Source organism: Sarcophilus harrisii, chromosome 5, assembly GCF_902635505.1.
Source record: "Sarcophilus harrisii chromosome 5, mSarHar1.11, whole genome shotgun sequence".
Lineage (NCBI taxonomy): Eukaryota > Metazoa > Chordata > Mammalia > Dasyuromorphia > Dasyuridae > Sarcophilus > Sarcophilus harrisii.
In genome coordinates this window covers 220,524,540-220,541,108 of record NC_045430.1, presented here as the reverse complement: position 1 = coordinate 220,541,108, position 16,569 = coordinate 220,524,540, and the positions used below count along the sequence as shown (strand labels likewise).

At 37.2% G+C, this 16,569-nt stretch overlaps 1 long non-coding RNA gene across 1 annotated transcript; it reads left to right on the top strand.

The window, feature by feature from the left end:
- The first annotated feature begins 5,608 nt into the window (after positions 1-5,608).
- On the top strand, positions 5,609-13,065 carry LOC116419447. Its single transcript, XR_004229760.1, has 3 exons — positions 5,609-5,863; positions 7,471-7,520; positions 9,623-13,065. It is a non-coding gene; the product is annotated as an uncharacterized LOC116419447 (long non-coding RNA).
- The last annotated feature ends 3,504 nt before the right edge of the window (positions 13,066-16,569 follow it).

Sequence of the window (16,569 nt, the reverse complement as noted above, 5' to 3'; positions counted from 1 at the left end):
GGCCTTCAGGATTGTCCCTCCCCTCAGTATTAATTGTAACCTGCCATCTACCATTTAAAAAGATCCAACAGCCTCACATCAGTGGAAGCTTTCTGGCACCACTTTAGCTAAGGAATCTTGGCCCATTCTAATGCTTAAGTCCATAAGCAAGCAGGTGATAGTGATGAGATTAGGTTCAGGGAACTGAAATGAGATTAGGGTTCCTGGTGGTCAGGGAGTTAAATGATGAGGTTAGTGACAGGTTCAGGGTTCAGGGAACTAAATGAAGAGGTCTGGCTCCTCTAAAACTTCTTGGGATTTGGCACATGGGTAGGGAGTTTGGGGAACCCCCTTCTGGGGGGCACAGAGGTCCTTCATAATGGAATTAATGAACCAAAAAGCTAGACTGATCAAAAGCTGCTTATAGGCATTGGGAAGTCAGCCTTTGCTATGCATGAATAGAAAGGCTGAATTCCTTAGTGGCAAGGGTCCTGGCAGAGAAGTAAAGTTTCTAGGAGATCCTGAAAGAACAGAGATTGTCTCAGGGAAAGAGGTGAGGACAAAGAGAGGGTAATGCTGTAAGAACATCATTCCATTGGGCAGATGTTTGCTACTATGCCAGGGATGGCATCTTAGGTCCTCTGCAAGGAGTGAGTTTAAAATTGAATCTTTTTATAATAGAAATTTTAGTTACAAATGGAAACCTGCTCCAGATGGGGGCTGACCAGCTTGAGATGGAATTTGAATAGAATTGAATATCTTTTGAGGCTTGATTAATTCAATGGGAAGTTGAATCAGTAGTGAGTGTTTTCAATGGGGGTGGTGCCTGTGTCTCAGGAAAACAAAGAAGCTCTTAGAATGTTTCCCTCTGGAAGAGTCTCCTACAGAGGTCAGATTCAAGGAGACTTTATCCTTAAAGCAGTTTTGGAGAGTTTCAGGGCTCCTTAGTCAATACAATGATGCTGCTTAAAGCAATGAGCCAAAAAACACCTGGGGATAATAAGATGGCATGAAATACAGAATTGGTAGTTTTAAGTGTAAATGTGAATGGGGTGAACTCTCCCATAAAGTGGAAGTAGATACCAGCCTGCATTAAAAACCAGAATCCTACAATATGTTGTTTACAAGAAGCACATTTAAAGCAGAGTGATAACAGAGTAAAGGTAAAAGGCTGGAGCAGAATCTATTATGCTTTGAGTGAAGTCAAAAAAGTAGGAGTAGCCATTCTGATCTCAGATCAAGCAAAAGCCAAAATTAAAAGAGATAAGGAAACTATATCTTGCTAAAGGGTACCATTGATAATGAAGCAATAGCAATACTAAATACATATGTACCAAGTGGCACAGCATGGAAATTTCTAAAGGAGAAGTTGAGAGTTGCAAGGAATAGCAAAACTATAATAATGGGAAATCTCAACCTTGTACTCTCAGAACTAGATAAATCAAACCACAAAATAAATAAGAGGTAAATAGAATACTAGAAAAGTTAGGTATGAGAGATCTTTGGAGAGAATTGAAAGGAGACAGGAGTACACATTCTTATTGGCAGTTCATGGAACCTAGACAAAAACTGACCATATATTAGGACATAAAGACCTCATATTCAAATGCAGAAAGGAGAAATAGTAAATGCATTTTTTCTCAGATCATGATGCAATAAAAATTACATTCAACAAAGGGCCAGGGGAAAATAGGCCAAAAAGTAATTCATTAGAAACTAAATCTCATCCTAAAGAATGAATGGGTGAAACAGCAAATCAAAGACATCATTTCATCCAAGAGAATGACAATAGTCAGACACCATGCCAAAATTTGTGGGATGCACCCAAAAAGGTAATAAAGGGAAATCATATGTCTCTAGAGACTTACTTGCATAAATAGAAGATCAATGAAGTAGGCTTGCAACTAAAAAAGAGCAAATTAAAAACCCCAATCAAATACTAAACTTGAAATTCTAAAAATAAAAGGAGAGATTAATAAAACTGATAGTCAAAAACTATTCACTCAACAAATAAAACTAAGACTTAGTTTTATGAAAAAACCAACAAAATAGATAAACCTTTGGTAAAATTGATTAGAAAAAGAGGAAAATCCAATTGTTAGTCTTAAAAATGAAAAGGGAGAAATTTCCATAATGATGAAATTAAAGCAATAATTAGGAGTTACTTTGCCCAACTTTATGCCAATAAATTTGATAACCTAAGTGAAATGGAGGAATACCTACAAAAATAAAGAATTGACTCTCTAGGAAATCAAGCCATTCTCCAATTGATAAATGGTCAAAGGACATGAACAGACAATTTTCAGATGAAGAAATGGAAACTATTTCTAGCCATATGAAAAGATGCTCCAAATCACTTTTGATCAGAGACATGCAAATTAAAGCAACTCTGAGATGCCACTACACACCTCTCAGATTGGCTAGGATGACAGGAAAAGATAATGATGAATGTTGGAGGGGATGTGGCAAAACTGGGACAGGGATACATTGTGGGTGGAATTGTGAATGCATCCAATCATTCTGGAGAGTAATTTTGAACTATGCTCAAAAATGATCAAATTATGCATACCCTTTGATCTAGCAGTGTTACTACTGGGCTTATAACCCAAAGAGATCTTAAAGAAGGGAAAGGGACCTGTATGTGCAAAAATGTGCATGTGGCAGCCCTCTTTGTCGTGGGTAGAAACTGGTAATTGAATGGATGCCCATCAACTGGAGAATGGCTGAATAAATTGTGGTATTTAAATGTTATGGAATATTATTGTTCTGTAAGAAATGACTAGCAGCATGATTTCAGAAAGGCCTGGAGAGACTTACATGAACTGATGCTGAGTGAAACAAGCAGGACCAGGAGATCATTATATAGTTCAAGAACCATACTGTATGATGATTAATTCTGATAGACGTGGCTCTCTTCAACAATGAGATGAACCAAATCAGTTCCATTTGTTCCATAACAAAGAGAAGAAGCTACACCCAGTGAAAGAACTTCAGAAAATGAGTATGAACACAACAGCATTTCTACTCCCTCTGTTTTTGTCCACTTGCATTTTTTATTTCCTTCTCAGGTTAATTTTACCTTATTTCTAAGTCTGATTTTTCTTGTGCAGCAAAATAACTGTGTATATATGTATACATAGATTGTATTTAACACATATATTCACATATTTAACATGTATTGCTCTACCTGCCATCTGGTGCAGGGAGTGGGGGAAGGAGGGGAAAAGTTGGAATAGAAGGTTTTGCAAGGGCCAATGCTGAAAAAATTACCCATGAATATTTCTTTTTAATAAAAGGTTTAATAAAAAAAGAAAACTATTAGAATCCTTGACATCAATAACCAAATTAACAAAAACCATATGGCTATCTTAATAAAAAAAAGCATTTGATAAAAATCCAATAGAAACTGGGACATGAGTGGATGCCCATCAATTATTAATGCCTTAAAAAATTATGGTAGATGAAGGCTATGGAATACTATTCTGTAATAAACGACCAGCATTCCTATTAAAAATACTAGAGAGTACAGGAATAAGTGAACTCTTCCTTAAAATAGTCAATAGCATCTGTCTTAAACCATCAGTAACCATCATATGTAATTGGGATAAACTGGGACCCATTCCCAATAAGATCAGGGATGAAAGAAGTTTGCCCACTATGTCTATTACTATTCAATTTTGTATTAGAAATGCTAGTTTTGACCATAAGAGATGAAAAAGAGATTAAAGGAATTAGAGTAGGCAATGAGAAAGCCAAATTATCACTCTTTGCAGATGATATAATGTATCTACTTAGAGAACCCTAGAGAATCTACTGCAAAGCTATCAGAAATAATCCATAATTTTTAGCAAACTTGATTCATACTAAATCAAAATAAGTCATCAGTATCTTTATTCATCGTTAACAAAATGAAAGAGCAAGAGAGAAAAAGAGAAATTCCATTTAAAAGAATTGTCAATAGGTTAAAATATTTAGGAATCTTCCTCCCAAGGGAAAGTCAGGGAGTATATGAGCCAAACTACAAAACACTTTCCTCAGAAATAAAGGGTGGAATCAATGGAATCTGACAAATAAAGGCTGATCTAAACACTTGGAAAAATATCAAGCATTCTTCGATAGGTCAAGCTAATATAATAAAAATGAAAGTACTACCTAAACTAATCTATTTACTTAGTGCTATACCAATCAAACTTCCAAGAAACTATTTGACAGAAAAATTAACCACAAAATTCACCTGGAAGAACAAATGATCAAAAATTTCAAGGGAACTAATGAACAAAAAATTCAATGAAGGTGACCTTGCAGTACCAGATCTGAAACTATCTTAAAGAGCAATGGTCATCCAAACCATTTGGTACTGGCTAAGAAATAGACTAGTTGATTAGTGCAATAGGTTAGGTTCATAGGACAAAACAATCAATAGCAAAGGCAATCTAGTATTTGAAAAAGCCAAAGACCCCAGCTTTTGGGATAAGAATTCACTATTTGACAAAAACTGCTGGGAAAATTAGAAACTAGTATGGCAAAAACTAGACATTGACCCACACTTAAAACAACATAAGGTATAAAAAAAGCCAAATATCTGTCCTGTACTTAAATCAGAGAAAGAAAAGAATTGAAAACTGAATCAAAAAGTTTTACAAAGAAACATATCAAATTCCCTTTATCTATGCAATCAAGACACAAATATACATTTTCCTTATTAATGCACAGTCAGTCAAAGAAAAGAATTTTAAAAGTTGAATATGGAGAGATATTTATAATCTTTGGTAAAGATACACTCTAGGTGAAAGATGAGAAAACTATTTAATGAAACCCAATTAAGGCAGAGTTACTCAGGTTCAGTAAATTATGGAAAGGAAAAGCTTCCTGTTTCTGCACATATCCAATCATAGTGGGTAGAAAAACATAACTGATATACCAGAAAAATTGTTCCGTGTGATGTCATCCCTAACTGACAAACCGCTACTAGGATAAAAGGCCAGGAAACTCAAGAACTGTGCTCTGTGGGAGAGAGACAGAGAGAGAGAAAGAAAAGGGGGGCGGGTAGAAGGAGAAGGAGAGAAGAAGAGAGGTGGTAGGCAAGGGAGAGGATAGCATGGAAGGATAGGGACAAGGGAATAGGATAGGCAAAGGGGGTGGTTTGAGGGGAGGGGATTGTGAAAGAAAGGGATAAGAGAGGGCTAGTAAAAGAGGGAGGGGGGAAGGGAAAGGAGTATAGATATAGAGATATAGGGATAGAGAATTTATATAGAGAACATAAAGATAGACATACAGAAGATAGAGATAGCTATAGAAAAGATAGAGATAACTATAGAAGATAAAGATATAGTTATAGAGCATAGATGGAGATAACTATAGAGAGAGTCAGACATAGAGAAGATAGAGATTGATACAGACATAGAAGATAGAGATAGAGATATAGAAGACAGACATAGAGATAGATAAGATAGAGATAGAGAAGATATTGTGGATAGAGATAATAGAGAAGATAAGGATAGATATAGAATAGATATAGATATAAAGATAGTTATTTATACAAAAGACAGAGATAGAGATATAGAGAAGTTAGAGATAGATTTAGAGAAAGATAGAGAATTTAGAGATAGACTACTTTTATAGAGATAGATAGAAATAGGAAAAAGATGGAGAAAAATAGAAATAGACACGAGAGAGTGAAGGAGTTTGAGATAGAGACAGAAAGGGTAATGAGAGGGTCATTGGGAGAGAGAGGGTCAGACAGAGAGGGAGAGACAGACTGTGTGTGAGATTGTGTGTGAACGTTTGTGTGTGTGTGTGTGTCTGCGTGTGTTCATTTCACAACCTGGTATTTCATCAGATAAGGGGTTGCCTTGTTTTTCTCCTCTTCCTGAATCTCTTACAGGTAAGAAACTCTTAAGGGGATGGGGAAAGTTGAATATGTATACGAGAAGGAATTAGGAAGTTTGCATTTTGGGGGAAGGTGTGTAATTTTATGAGATGTTCTAGAGATCAATGGGAGAGACCTTCCCTTGTGTCAGCAATAGGCAATGGACAAGCTGCTTGTTCCTCTGTCCTCAATGTCCTCAATACAAGCGAATAAGAGAGAAGCCTCTTCTGTAGACTCTTAACAGATAATAAAAATTATCTGAGATTCACCTACAAAGAAAATGACATTTTGTTGTTTTCCTGATGTGGCTCCTCTGTTCTTGAGTATAAGCAAAACATAGACCTGGGAGTCAGGATGACTTGAGTTTCAAATTCATTCTCAGAGAGAGTTGAGAGTCCCCGAGGGAAACCATTTCCCCTGTTTGCCTCCATTTCCTCACAGAGTGGATAAAAGGATCAAATAAGTTTGTATATTGGGAAAGGCTGTTGAATACACTGCAAAGGACAGAAGAGAGGTGTTTCCTCTCATTTTCTCTCCCCCTGATGTGACCCTGAGACTGCCTCCAGGTCCTCATTGCTTATACCATTCAAACAATTCCATCCATTGGGACATCAAACTGAACCATTAGAGACTTTTGGATCCCCTTAGCGTTAGAGGAGATTGGGCCCAGCAGCAGCAAAGTTCTTAAGGGCTTTCTAACAATTTACCTTCTGACAACTCCTGGAGCCTATTCCCCCTTTCTCCAAACAATATTTTACATTCATAAAAAAAAATTCTTTGAACTCTCACACTGTATATGTTCCATTTTTGTTGTTTTTTTTTTTTTTAATTGAAGGGGAGGTGGGGGTGGACAAGGTTGTTCATTGTAACTGTAGATATCCAATGTAGGTGTGGAAAATCCCTTTGTTTTGTACTTGGGTAGCCAATGTGTCATTTCTTCCTAGAGAACATATTGAGAGCTTCAAGTCACTGAAAGGATTAAGAAAGGTGTGTCCAGGGTAGAAGTATAAGTTAGGACTTTCAAGCCTCTATTTCTGACCCGTCTGGCCCACAGTATAGTTAGTACTTTGCCCTTCTTCAAGGAAAACAGAAGCAGAGATGCGAACCCATGGACTGTGAGCCTGACAAGTCCATAAGATGTTGTGAAATCAAAAAAAATTGGAATTATTCTCAGAAATTCTGTGTTGTGAGCAGTCTGACACAAAGCACCCCTCACACCAAACTAATGAATTTGATAGCTCTTTCTTTATACTGACACTTTGCCTACAAGGTTCCATTCTCTTTTTTCTTTTATTGACATACAAAGCAAATTGTCAGTTGCTACCTTTAGATTACTTTTAATGATGAGAAAAGAACAAAGAAGGGATGAAGAAAGGAGCAAACAGAGAAAGGGACCATTAGAAATGGATCAAATTGGATCAAATGGATAAAAAACGATTTTATCAATTGTGTTGAGGCTGGTCTACTGTAAAAACAAAATAAAGGATCAAAAAGGCAATAGCTGGGCTGTCCCCAATGAACTATTAAGGCTTTCTTGGGCTGCTTGCTACTCCTATAGCTGGGAAGATGGGGTAGTTATTGGAACCAAACCTTAGTATTAATTTGTTGACCTTTTCCCTTAGGAAATACTTGGATGACGCCATGGGGAAGAGAAATCGGGTATCTACCCACGGTGAGAATCAATCAACAAGTAATAATCCTTGTTCTTATGTCAGTTACTATATTAATGAAGAAGATACCCCTGAAAATTCATTCTAAGAGGGAGAACCAAAAGTATACAAACTAAAATATGCCAGAGAAATATAGATTAAATAAAGATTCTAATCTATATTTAATGTCAGAAGGCATAATCCTAGAGAAACAATAAGGCTATCAGAAGAGTATAGGAGAGAGGTGGACAGGGTGAAATGATTGTTAGGGAGTGAAGAAAAGAAAATCTGTGGAGGAAGTAAGGAATGAAAAAGATGCCATGGATGATATTTGATCTAAGCAAAGGGAAGAGTTGTGGATGACTGAGCCCGCAAACCTGGGTGACAGAAAAGGGAATTTCAGAAGAGGGTAGAGGTATGGGACTAAGAACAGATTCTGTTTTGGACCATTGAAGTTTCAGTTCAGTTGGCATCTGGTTCAAAATGTGGGAATTAGGGTACAGAACTCAAGAGAGAAACTGAGGTAGCTTTAATACAGCTGAGAGAGGTTTGTTTTTATCTGTTTACATTGTGAACTAGGAGAATGATTCTTTAAACTGTTTATGACATTATCAATCTCCTGATAGTTAAAAAGAACATATATAGTCAGAAGATAAGGGGTGTGAGTGGAATATAAAAGGATAATATCTTTTTTTGTTTTAATGATGGAAAATTGTGAAATAGGGAGTTATAGGGAAAAGGGAAAAAGAGAAGTAGAATGATGCAAATCTGTCATAAGAAAAAAGGGAAGAAAAAGGATTTTCAGTTGAGGGGAACAGGGAGAAAAGAACTTGGTTGAATGAATCTTATTTCCATCAATATTGGTTTAAATAGGAGATACCATAAAAACTGAACAGGGATATTGAACTCTATCTCAGCCTGCAGGAAAATAAGAGGGGAATGGAATAAGTGAAATGGGAATCATAAAAGAATATCTCATTTTTGGGAAGTCAGTGATCAATAGTGAAAGACTGTTGAGGAGAGACAGACTAAAAACCGAGAGAATATATGGGGGGAAATACAATTAGTAATAGTAAATATAAAAACAATTTTTGAAGCAAGTTTCTCTGATGGGATATCATTGTTCTGTAGGAAATGATGAGCAGAATGTTCTCAGAGGAAAAAACAACCGGTAAAGTCCTCCATGAACAGAGTGAAATATGCTTTATCTAAAATAACAGCAATGTTCAAGAGTGACTAGTTGGAAATGATTTTGTTAATCTCAGTAGCAGACTTATTAACAAAAATTCTGAACGACTTAAATAAAAAATCCTATGCATTCAAAGAAAAGGAATGATTGCATTGGAATACAAATCAAAGCATTGTCTTATTTCCCTCTTTATCTCTCAACTTTTAACTTAATTTTTCTTGAGGTTTTTATTTTTCATTAAGGTGGGAGATTTCTGTTTTTATTTACAACTTTTATGGAAATGTTTTGCATCATTTTAAATATGGTTTCTTAATTGTGGGTGGAAATCGGGGGAAGAACCTAGAAAGCTAAAATCTTAAAAACAAATGTAAAAATATGTTTTTTAATCAAAGTTTGGTAAAATATCATCAATTAAATAAAAAGCAAAATAATTCATTCATTTTTGGACTATGCAAGTTAGAAGAGTAACTTTGCATTTCAATTAGGAAAACTCCACTGAATGAGAGAATATGAGAAACCACAGTGCAGAGTTTAGATGAGTGACAAAGGGGGAAGAATCAGTGAAGGACAAAGTCAATAAACATTTATTAATTATCTACCATGGGCCAAGCTCCATAGCAAGCCTGGGGGGATACACAGACAGGCCCAAACCAAGCTCTGTCCTGGAGGAGCTTTCAGTCTAAGGGGATGATTCCATCCAAATAATTGGGTTACCACAAATATTGGAAGTAAGGAAATTGTCTCTTGTGCATTCCTCCAGGAATGCAAAGAAGGAGAACACATGCAAGAAGATGTTGACAAGGGTCCAGTTGTCCTCTAAAGGCCAGGTATCACTCTTGGTAGATCATAATCCCTGTGTTGCTGCTATCTTTCCCACCCACAGTCTCTTTCCTGATTCCTTCCCCATTGCTCATATGGTCCCTTCTTCATTCACAGACTCAGTCTAGGAGCAGTGGAAGAACCTTTTCCAGGATGCAAAAGCACTGCTATTTCGAGGTCCCCCTCAACATACCGCACCCTTGTCATAGAGGAATAATGTGCAGGTGGGGGACCTCGAGGTCCAGAAGGAGAGCATTCCTGCGAGGCCAAAATCGGAACGAAAGGACATTGTGGCCCCATCCTCAGTGAGGAGATTGGCTTCTGAGGCTCCTATGCTTATAGTCATTGTCTCATATAGAATAATTACCCTTAAATGCTCGGTCGTCTCATTCAAGTACAATTTTTTCAGCATTTCATCCCTTTACAGCTTCCCATTGCCACTCTTAATTTTTCAAGGACTTATTTTCATCTTGAGACTCCTTTCCTCCTTTGCAAGTTGGTTTACGTTTTTTTTTTTTGTTTGTTTGTTTTTTGTTTTTTTATACGGTTTTCATTGTTCTTGGAAGCAGTTTTTTTGGTTACATTTTCTCAATTTCTTTTGATTTTAAATTCTTTTTTGAGTTCTATACATTTTCTTTGGTTTTGCAGCCATTGTACATGACTCTTCAGGATAAAAGCTTTTTTTCCTTAAGTGTCCTCCTCTGAAGATGAACTCTTGTCTTCCCTGTTCTGATAATCTATTTCAATGGTGGGGTTCTTCCTTGCAGGTGTGTTTTTTAAAATGAGGATTGATTATTGAGCTCTTTTAATTGATGTCGGGGGGAGTTCCTCAAGCTTCCATTCAGAGTTGCCCTCTGACCAGGAAACCCAAAGACTCTGACCAAGAACTCCAAGGCAAGAGCTCCCCTTGCCTACAAGTACCAGCAGCCAGCAGGGTCCCGGATCCACTGCCTCTGCAACCACCCAGGGTTGGATCCTGGCCAGGGCCAATCCTCAGTGCTACCTACAAGTGACACAGCTGGACCTGGTTGCCAACCTAGTCAACCCAGCTTCACTCAGGCCTCCAGGACTCAGATCTCTACTTGACAAGAGAGTCTGGGAGATGAAAGTCTTTGTGGTTCCTGTGAGGCTCCGGCCACTCCCAGCTTAGCCGAAGGGCCCCACTTGTTTCTGTGGATTTAGGCTGGAGGTGTTGCCATTTTAGAGAGATTCATTCCCAGTCCAATGGCTTTTTTCACAATCCTTTGGGTTGTGTGTGAAGGACCCCCTGTGAGATCCCAAGTCTGATTTGTATGTCTAAATTCTCTCTTAAGTTACAAATTTGTTCCATTTGTGGGGGAAATTGGGAGAACTCGAACACCTTCCTAGACCCCTCCAGAGCAGAAATTTTTTAAAAAAGGATCAAAATGAACCTTGTTATCCCCAACCTTTGCCTTAGGCTGTTGGGAGAAGTGCTTGGGGAATCTTGTAGGAGAAGGTTTTGAGTGGGGAGCCAAGGCTGGTTGGAATTTTCTGGTCTTCTTCCAAGGACTACTGGCTTTGGCAGTACAGCATGGGGTAGCTTCTTGGCTTAGAGGACCTTCTACCTGGGGCCAATTAGAGTGTTGGAAAACAACTTTAGGGGATTTCTTGGACTAACATGTCAGGACTGGGGATATTTTTGTGGTGTTCTTCTGAGGAGCACTGACTACTTTGATGGCCCTAACTTGCATGCTTTATTGGGGTGGAGGACTTTCTCCCTGAGCCCAGTTCAAAGAAGGTTTAGAGAGAGCTCTTGACGATGTCTTGGTGTCAATGGAGAGGGCCATGGATACTTTGGTGGCCCTCCTGTTCCAAGGAGCTCTTAGTACTTTCATGGCATTAACTTGGATGCATTCTTGGGGTAGAGGATCTTCTCCCCGGGGCAAATTAGAGAAGTGTTGGGAAACAACTGTGCTGGATGTCTTGGACTCAGTTGGCAGAACTGGGGATATTTTGGTGTTCTATTGAGGAGCACTGACTACTTTCATGGCACTACCTGTATGTATTCTTGGGGTAGAGCATCTTCTCCCTGGGGCGAATTAAAGTGGTGTTTGGAAACAGCTTGGGGGATATGTTGGACTCAGATGGCAGGACTAGGGATACTTTAGTGGTCTTCCAAGAAGCAACGATTATTTTCATGGGACTAACTTGGATGGCTTCTTGGGGTGGAGGACCTTTGCCCTGAGTCCAATTGAAAGAAGGTTCAGAGAGAATTTTTGAGGATATCTTAGAGTCAGATGGCAGTGCCAGGGATTCTTTGGGCGTCCTTTTCCATGGAACACTGACTCCTTTGATGGTCTAGACTAGGCTGGCTTCTTAGGGAGGAGGATCTTTGCACTGGGGCCAATTAGAATGTTCAGAATCAACTTTGGGGGATGTCTTAGAGTCATTTGTCAGGGCCAGGGATACTCTGATGGTCTTCCTAGGAGCACTGACTATTTTAATGGCACAGACTTGGATGGCTTCTTGGGGGAAAGGATCTTCTCTTTGGAGCCAATTAGAGGATGGTTCACAGACATCTTTGGGGGATGTATTGGAGTCATTTGGCATGACTGGGGATACTTTCATGTTCTTCTTCCAAGGAGCACACAATATTTTGATGGCACTAACTTGCATGACTTCTTGGAGTGGAGGACCTTCTCCTTGGGCCCAGTTGAAGGAAGGTTCAGAGAGAACTCTCGAGGATGTCTCAGAGTCAGATGGCAGGGCCGGGGACACTTTGGCTGCCCTCTTGCAAGGAGCACTGACTACTTTGATGGCCCAGCCTGGGTTGATGCTGGGTGAATGTTTGGTGTTAAGATAATCATATCCAAGGATTAGAGGCAGAGAAACAGAGGCCAAAGATTCACCTTGCAGCAGGACCAGAAGGAGAGAAGTTGATGCCTTTGGACTCGGACAATCGAGGTTACATCTTTGCGTGAGCCTGTGGCAGTTTGCCTGCTTCTTTCACTTCTCCTCCTAAAGACCAAGGACTTTTACTTAATCCTGACTCTGGCTGATCCTGAGAACGCCAGAGAGCTAGTCTGGACTTAACAGGAAGTCATAGAAGTGAACAACTAAGAAATTACAATAGAGATTGTAAATATTGAAAACAAACTGAACATTGTGAAACATAACTTAAAAGGCAGAACTGGAGAACAGATTAGGAATAGAAAATTGAAGAACTGGACTACCTAAACATTTTGACCAAAAAAAGATCCTGAACACAATAATGCAAGAAATAATTGGTGAATACTGTCCTGGAATGATAGGACATGAGGGTAAAATGTCAAAATAGGAAAAAAAATCCCCCAATACCATCTCAATGAAATCCATTGTGGAAAACATCAGAATGTTAGTGCTAAATTTTGAAACCCGAAGATCAAAGGGAAAATTTCAGAAGAAACAAACAAAAAAAATTCATATAAGTGAAAACTACAATAGGAATTGAATGAGACACATCAGTAGCCCCAGTAATAGACTGGAAATGACCTACTGAGTGCTGATTCTGAAAGAGGAGGGCAGAGAGAGGGTGAGCACAATAGAGAAAATAGGACAGGGCAACATGGTGCAAGACCAATTTAGGGGAGGGAAGGAAGACAGAAAGAGGAAAAAGAATGAGATAAAAGGGGAGGGAGGCAAATGAGAGTAAGAAGGAAAAAAGAGTTTACACTGCAAAGATTTCTTACAATATATTTAAAATTGTATTTTTTTACATCTTGAAATGTGTATTTTTCAAATTACATGGAGAGAATTCAACATTCATTTTTGTCAAACTTTGTGATCCCCGTGTTTCCCCTTCGCTCACTCAACCCCACTCTTCCCATGAAAGCAAGCAATCTAAGTGAAATACAAGTCTTTTATGCACTGAACCACATTTCTCAGGTTGTGGAAGAAAACATGTAATCCTGAAGCAAAAAAAAAAAAAAATAAAAAAATAAAAAATTAGAAATCTGTATGTGATTCTCTGGTTCAAATGTTGCTAGGAGGCATCTCAAAATGCAAACAAAGCATGGATTCTATCAGAAATGCAAGGAGAGGTCCCAGCATATAAAGGGAGCAGCCCAGCATGGTGTGGAGCCCTAGCCCAGAAAAAGGGGATGGATGAAAGAGGAAAAGATTTTGGGTTCATGGGATAGATGGAAGAAGATCACCCAAACCACTCTTATTTATTCCTTTTCCCCCACTAATGATTTTTACTGCCTGGATGAGGCCTGAGGTTGTTGTCCCTCCCCTCATATTAATTGTAAAATCTGATCTAAATTTTAAAAACCAAAGTCAAAGGGTTTTGAAAAACACTTTATAAGGAAATCTTTGGGCCATTCTAACCTTAAATCCATACAAGAGGGGAAGGATGAGATTAGATTCAGGGAACTGAAGACATTAGAGGGGGGGAGAAAAGGAGTTAGTGGAGGTTTGGGGTTTGGGAAAAAAAAGTTTCCTAAAATTTTTAAATATAATTTTGGGAACCCCTTTAAAGATTTCATAATGGAAAATTTTTTTGCCAAAAGCGATTGCTAAACTGCTTTATAGGAAAAAAAGGCCTTGCATGAATGAAACAATTTCTTATGGGAAGGGTCCCAAAAAAAAAATAAAAATTTAAAGAAACGGAATTGTTCCGGAAACAGGGGAGGAAAAAGAGAGGGTACAAAAAGAAAATTCCATTGGAGAGAAGCCAGGGTGGCCTTTAGCCCGAAAAAGAAATGGAATTTTTAAAAAAATTTTGGGTTAAAAATGAAAACCCGCCCAATGGGGGCTGTTTTTAAGGGGTAAATAGAATTTGAAATTTTAGGCTTGATTTTTTTCAATGGGGAAACGTAGGATGTTTTCTAATGGGGGTGGTCCTTTCCTGAAAACAAAGCCCTTGAATTTTCTCCTTTAAATTTCTCCTTCGGGATTCGGCATTTTCCTAAAGATTTTTGAGGTTTCAGGGCCCTTTCATAAATGATGCTTTTTAAAAAAATCCAAAACACCTATAATAAGTGGAAAATCAGAATTGGATTTTAATTAAATTGAAGGGTGAAGTTATAAAGGGAATAAACCAGCCTGGGTTCCAGAATTAAATATGTTTAAAGGTATTTAAAAGGGGAAAAGAGTAAAAGGAAGGCACAGAAAGTTTGGGGAAGTTCGTGGGGTGCCATTTGACTAGATCAAGCAAAGTCAAAATTAAAAAGAAAGGAAACCTTTATCTTTCAAAGGGAATTATAATGAAGCAAATCAAAAAATTCGCAAAAGGGGAAGCTGGAAAATTTAAAAGGTTTTGATTGCAAGGAATTTGGGCAAAAAGTTAAAAGGAAATCAATTTATTAAACAATGAAACCCTAAATAAGAAAAAGAATATTTGAAAAGGAGGTTGAAATCTTTTGAGAGTTGAAAGGGAAGGACAATTTTTTATTGATTCATGGAAAACAAAAACAAATTTTTTGGAAAAAGTCCTTACAAAGCAGAAAAGGAATGCATTTTTTCAATTCTATCAAAAAAAGCTGAAAAGGACCAAAAAAGGGAAAAAAGAATATTAAAACAAATTATTTAAAAAATGAATGGGGGAAATAAAATAAAGACATATTTAAAAAGAATAACAATAGTCAAACACATAAAAAGGATGAAAAAAGGTAATAAAGGAAATCAATGCTTAGGATTCCAAAAAATAAGAAGTAGTTTTTCCCAAAAGAAGCAAATTAAAAAATAAAAAACTTATTTCTAAAAATAAAAGGATATTAAAATATATCAAAACTATTGCTTAAAAAATAAAAGAAGAGTTTTTTAGAAAAAATAAAAAATGAAAAACCTTTGGTAAAATTGATTAGAAAAAAAAAAAATTGAGTTTTAAAATGAAAGGAGAAATAAAGAATGAGAAAAAAGCAATAATTAGGAGTTCTGAATTTAGCCAAAAATTTGATAATTAGGAAATAAAACCTCAAAATAAAGAATTGATTCTAAGAAACCTTTAATTGTAAAGGCAGGGGACATAACAGAAATTTTCAGATGAAGAAAAATGGAAACTATTTCACCAAATAAATGCCCAAACACTTTTGATCAAAAAAGGGAATTAAAGAACTCTTAGAGTTACCAAAATTAATTGGTAGGTGCAGGAAAAGAAAGAAATTTAGGATCAAAACTACGGATAATTTAAAATTGGAATGATAATATTTGAAGTAAAAACTATGTAAAAATGATAAAAGGTATTTTTGACTACATGTTACACTGGGTTTATAAAAAGAGATCTTTTAAAAAGGGAAAGGACCTGTATGTACAAAAGGTAAGGTCCCCTTTTTTCTAGAAACTTAATTGAATGGATCCCACAATAGAATGGCTGAATAATTTGTATTTAAAAAAGATGGAAATTTTTTCGTAAAGAAATGACTACAGCATATTTAGAAAACCAAAAACTTTAAAGAGCTGAAATAGAACCGAAGATCCCTTGATTCAAGAACCAAAGATAAATAATTTGGAAGCTGGCCTTAACAAAGGGAATAACTTTGGGTTATTTTGTTAAAACAAAGAAAACTAAAAATTTTAACAACTAAAAAGACAATAAATACTTTCTACTTCTGGGCTTTTGCCAGAATTTTTTACCCTTTCAGAATTTACCCTTTTTGTCTGTTTTTTTTATGCATAAAATAAATGTTTATATATGTATAAATTTATTTAAATATTTTAAAATTTTAAATGATTGGTTACCTTCATCTAGGGTGGGGAGGGGGGAAAGGGGGAAAGTGGACCAGAAGGGTTTTGCCAGGGTCTACAAAATTACCCATCATTAATTTTATAAGAAAAGGTTTAAATAAAAAGAAAAATTTTAGCATTTTTGTTGGGCTGACTTAGTTATCACTACCCAAGCACTAGGAAATAGTAATTGACTAATTTATTAAATATATTTTAAAAAAAAGGGCCCACCCCCTCTGTGAAGGAGTGGAGAGGAAAGAGGATTTTGGGTAGGCAGAACAGGGGAAAAAAATTTAGGAGAGGGCTGGCTGGGTTTGCCTGGGCCCGCTGGGCTTTGGTTGGCTGGCTTTTTTGAGGCAGGGAATTGGTTACCTTCCTTTACCCAGTCCCTTCCTCTG